The sequence below is a fragment of the Cavia porcellus genome, unplaced genomic scaffold (genome assembly GCF_034190915.1).
Source record: "Cavia porcellus strain 051 isolate PalLab524CR breed Dunkin Hartley unplaced genomic scaffold, mCavPor4.1 scaffold_15, whole genome shotgun sequence".
NCBI lineage: Eukaryota > Metazoa > Chordata > Mammalia > Rodentia > Caviidae > Cavia > Cavia porcellus.
Window position 1 is genome coordinate 58,374,968 of NW_026947498.1, and position 6,000 is coordinate 58,380,967.

Consider the following 6,000-nt stretch of genomic DNA (forward strand, 5'->3'; position numbering starts at 1 on the left):
AGGTGACTTTGTGGGCTGTATCTATTTAAGTGGCTTATTAAAATTCATTGAGAAAAGAAAAAATGTTTTCTAGTTAGGAAGGGGCAGAAGCTGTCATGGTGACTATCTATGACCTTGCTAATTGTCTTCCTGTTATTTAATTCCACCTAGTTTTCACTGCCAACCTCAGGCTCCTGCTTGTCTGACCCAGACCTGGTCATTCTGACTCTATCTTGGACCCAGTGCTTCTCCTGCTAGCTGCTATCTTCTATCTAACTTGACTATCTATAAGACTAGTTTCATTAAATTTTCCTTCATTGCTCAGGTAATTAGGAGAGACATCAAGAAGGGAGATTTTCTAAAGTATAAATATCCGAAATTTATGAAAACTGTTATCAGTAGATTAGATTAAACAGTGAAGAGAGAAAATTCTTAACAAAACATTAAATATTAGAGGTATATACTACATATAGATATAAGGAATCTATGTGTACCCTTTTGTATTTCTCCCATTATTATCTTTTAAAAGCACTTCCTTTCCTAAGCAGGATAATTATAATAAATACTAATGAATGTCTTATATGCATAGAAAATTTGGGATAACAACCAATTGTCTGCTGTTTTGTGTGTGTATGCATAAGGAGGATGGAGAGAGGGGAGGATAGCGAAGTCTCAGCACCTCCTGTATCATGTAGAGAACAGGAGCAAGGTCCCAAACTTTTCAGCCCATTGAGGCGAGATGGGAGGCACAATCAGTGAGTGAGTTGCTCTGTGGCTGAGTCCTCACCTAGGGTAGCTGAGAATTAAGGTATTTCAGATTCTGGGTTTTGTCAGCTTGCGCGGACAGCTTGAATGCTACCCTTTGAGAGGCTCAACCAGCTCCAATGTCATCCAAAGGCTTCTTTGCACCCCGGGTCAACCGAGTAGGAGTGAGGGTTGGAAGGCGATCAGTCCACTGTAAATGAAGGCTAGGGTAGGTGTCACTTCCTAACTCTGTAACTTCAGTTTTAGTTCAACCAGTAGGTGGAGAAGCAGAGCTATGCAAGTGTTAGCTAGGGCTCATCAAAGTTCCGGACTGCTAGACAGCCAAAAGAGCAGGGTAGTTATTACAGTCATTTATTACTGTGAAACAAACTGAGCTAGATAAATACACAGTACAAATGAAAGCATAGCAACACATGCTCATGTATAGGAGCTTTAAATTGCAGCTTCTGTATTCTCATTAGTGTTTGTCTCTAACACATATGAGAAAACATGCGAACTGAGCTGGAAGCAAAAACCTGGACATCTGTAAGCAGATGACGGAAAAGTGAAAGGCAGGTGAGGTTGAGATCATTAAATTTGCTTTCCTAATTTTTGGCATTACTGTAGAAAACTAATGACCAATGTTTTGATAGACCTTTAAAATCACAGTATAGCATAATCATAATAACCATTTGTTAAGGGTTTTCTAATTATCCAGGCATTCTGTGAGTTGATTTGGAAGCAATTTCTGATGTTTTCATTTAATTCTGTAGGATAAATACAATTTCCTCTCTTTTGTAGATGAGAGCACGTGATCCTTAGAAGTCACAGATTTCTATCCCAATACTAAGAGAGAGAGCTACGATATAAGTTCAAATAAGATGTTAACTTGTCTATTCATTATCCTATTTAGTAAACATTTGTTGAAAGACCAAGTTGGCTTTCAACAGATTGGTCAGTCAAAAGCAGTATGTTTGCGTGTTTGAAGTGTGTTACTACCTCCCATTCTTACGTGGTTTTCAAACTCTGGGATGGTTTCATCTGCCAAGACAGATGAATATTTTTAGGATAAGAGTGACTCTGAGAAGCTCCTGAAATATCAAAGATCTTCTTGTGATAATTCTAGCATTTAGCCCAGTCACTTTTGGATTTTTGTGAAATAAGAGAAGGGATCTGGGACACCAATTTATGCAAAAGGAAAATCATTTTAGAGCATTTTATGATAGAAAAAGAGCTTTTTAAAAAAAGTCATCTTGAAGAACTAGAAGTTTAATACCTTAGTTACAACTTCTCTGTTAGGCTTCCCTTCAATAGAAGGTGAAGTCTTATGTGGTGGGATGAGACTGAGCAGTCTTTCTGAATATAACTTTCTGTTAGTTGCTTCTTCGCACATAACATGAACTGATTATGAGTCTGAACGAACATCTGGGAGTTATGTGTTAGAGAACCATACTACTAATTTTGATAGTTCTTATTAGAGAGTTTTTTTTTTTTTTTAAAGGCAGTTAGCAACGGAGGTCCAGTATCTTTCTGGGTGAATTTTGAGGCTGGGCTGTTGCATTCTAGTGAAATGATTCAGCATATAGCTGCACCAACTTGTCAGAATTAATAAGTCAGTGGCTTATTTTTTATTGATGAGGCTAATGTTTGGGAACAAACAAAAACTTGTTCATTTTACCAAGAGGTTTTTTTACGGACATAGCTGGCAGAATGGAACAGCACTGCCCTTTGAAGGAATGAACCTTGGGTTGGGTGTTGCTTCCTTTGCAAGTTTCCTGTTTCTAGTTTATAAGATAGATAAATATCCACAGAAAAATAAAACCAAAGCAAGTGTAGTCTCTGTAAAGGTTAAAGAATTTATTTAAATTAAAAAAATTCCAAGGCCAAAGGAATAAGCAGGTTTTTTAAAATTTAAAGATAATTAAAGCAAATGATGCTCAGGGCCTTGTAAGAAAATATTCTAAAAAGTGGTTTACTTCTCTGTCAAATGGAAATGAGCTCCACATGCCCTCCCAAGGTCAAATACCATAACTTACAATTCTTAAGGGAAAAATTAACCCTGCACACAGAACTTTCTATTCTGTCTCTTTCTGTCTCTATTTGTGTATCCACCATATACAATACCAACATTATTTCATATTTCAGTATCTTCTGTAAGGATATGTTTACAATCAAATGCACAAACTTAGACAGGCACTGACAATGACTAATACTGTGATACCTTTGATTCTCTACTACAATGGCTTAGATTGCCAAAATAAAATCTGGACAACCTAAAAAATATTGCAAATAATACTATGTTTGGAGAATTTGTGTTTTTTTATGCGGTGGAATACTACTCAGCCATACAGAAGGATAAACTTGAGATATTTATAGCTAGGGGTATACCTTGAGATCATACTTTTAAGTACAATACATTGGACATGCATGTGAATATTGCATTGTTTCTCTGGTGTGAGAAGCTGAAAGTGTAAATAAGAACTGAAATACATAAACAATATTGTGAAATAGAAATTGTGCAAAAGGAAATGGGAACAAAGAACAGGGGAAAATGAGAGGAAAAGGATAAAATGGAAATAAACTTTTGTAAATAAGGAAGGGAAGAGGGATTGATTGGAGAGGAGGGGAATGGGAGAAAAAGAAAGAGGAACTAAGATATATCATGTGTACGTACAAGTTCCCTATAATAAATGTTATCATTATGTATATCTCAATTGTACCAATAAACATAATAAAAATATGATGGGTTACCCATTATCATTCAATTTTTACCTCTTTCTAAGGGACTAGATGTTATCATGAATAAAAATTTTATTTTAAAAAAGCAAATGCTAAAGAAAAAAGTCAGTGCCTCCTGAGAATCCACCATGCTAGGACTGGGAGGATCCAACAAGAAGCCAACCAGCCAGCCTTTCTGGTATGTCGTGCAAGCTGCGAGACTTACAGGTAAATTCATCACCTCCTGGCTGACAATCAAGCCACAACCATCACCACCACCACCCTGTCCCCTTCTCTCCATAAGCAACCGGCTGGTTCAGAGGACAGGCTGAATTCATAGCAACTAAGGTACATAAAGCACCTAAATGCTTGTATTGTCTGATTGATTTTGCAGGCCTGGGGCCAGCAGTCTGAGCATCTCTTGGGAAGATGACAGTATGCAAAAGAGAAAATATGGGGGATTTCCTTCTAGCTTGCCTTTGAAATCCAGTATTGTTCTCACTTTTGCTGTGATCTGATTGTTTTGCTTTATTCAATATTCTGTTTGTTTTGGGCTTGTATTGTGAAGATAACAAGATATACTGTGGTAGCTATTGTTTTCCTGGTGTCCTGCTTTGAAGTTCTATACCACTTTCACTGCTTTGTTTTGATTGGCTTTGTTCTGTTTTGTTTTGTTGGATTTTGTTATTTCATATTTGTGAATGTTCTGTGGAAGGTGTTATCCCTCTAATTTTTCCATCAGTGATTTATTATTTGCATACAGGAATGCTATTAATTTTTGAGTGTTGACTTTGTGTCGAGCTACACTACTACATTTGTTCATTTAAGTCTAGAAGTCCTTTGGTGGAGTGTTTGGGTCTTCTATGTAGAGTATCGTGTCATCTGCAAATAATGGTAATTTAATTTCTTCCTTTCCTGTCCTTAATTCTTTTTAATTCTCTTGTCCAGTTGCTCTGGCTAATGTTTCCAGAGCTATACTGAATAAAATTGGTGATGATGAACATCCTTGTCTTGTTCTTGATTTTAAAGTGAAAGCTTTTAATTTTTGTCCATTTAGTATCATGTTGGCTGTTGATTTGCCATAGATGGCTTTTATCAGATTTAGATAAATACCATTTATTCCAATTTTCTGTAGAGTGAGTGGTAGACTTTGCCAAGTTTTTTTTGCATCTATTGTGATATCATATGGGTTTTATTCTTTACTGTGTTAATATGGTGTATTACATTACTGATTTCCATGTGTTGAATCATCCTGAATCCTTTAGATGAATCTTGATCATGGTGCATAGTTTCCTTGATGATTGCTGCATTGTTTGCCAGTATCTTATTGAGTAATATTTTTTCTTTGTTCTATGCTCTTTAGTCATGGTGCATAATCTTCTGAATGATTTGCTGCATTCTGTTTACCAGTATCTTATTGAGTATTTTTTAAAAATCTATACTCCCTAGGAAGTTCTCTTGTTTTAAGTTAGAGCTTTCTCTGGTATTGCTATCAAGGTAATGCTTGCTTCCAGGAGTGAATTGATTTCCCCCTTTCTTTTCTTTTCTTTCTTTCCTATCATTGAGCCCATTCCCACTCAGTTTCATTAAAGAATTTGAGAAGTAGCAACATTGGGTCTTCTTTACATTTCTTGTATAATTCAGCAGTGAATCTGTCAGAGCCTAGCTTTTTCTTTGATGGTAGGTTTTTTATTACGTATTCAATTGCATTAACTGATATTGGTTTATTTTTATTTTCTTGATTCAGCTTTGGTAATTCATATGTATCTAGGAATCTGTTCATTTCTTCTATGTTTTTCATCTTACTAGAGTGCAGTTTCTTGAAGTATTGATGATTTTCTGAATTTCTGAAGAATCTGTTGTGATTTCACTTTTTTTTTACTGTGAATTGCGTGGATTTGAGTCTTTCCTTTTATGATAAAATTGACTAAAGGTTTGTCAATTTAATTTAATCTTACATAAAACAGCTCTTCAATTCACTGACTTTTTGTGTCATTTTCTTAGTCTCGATTACATTAATTTCTGCTCTGATCTTTATACTTTCTTCCTTTGTATAAGCTTTTGTATTGACTTACTCTTCTTTTTATAGAAGCTTGAGATTCAACATTTGGTTGTTTATTTGAGCTCACTCTGCTTTTCCAATATAGGAATTCACTGCTGTAAATTTCCTTCATAGGACAGTGTTCTTTGAATCCCATGGGTTCTGGTATATATATTTTTGGTATTATTATTTAATTGTAGAAACTGTATAATTTATTATTTAATTGTATTTGTGATGCATTTTGTTGTTTAGGAGGGTATTATTTACTTTCCATGTGTTTACATAATTTTTGTGGTTTCTTTTGCCATTGATTTTCAATTTTATTGTACTATGGTCTTATAATATGCATGGAATAATTTCAACTATTTTGCATTTATTTAAGCATGTTTTTAAAGGTTGTATGTGGTCTATCTTGGAGAACATCCCATAAACAGCTGGGAAGAATGCGTATTTTGATGTTGTAGGGTAGAACACACTATAGACATTTAGTAAATTCAAAAGTTTGGCTCAGTTATGGT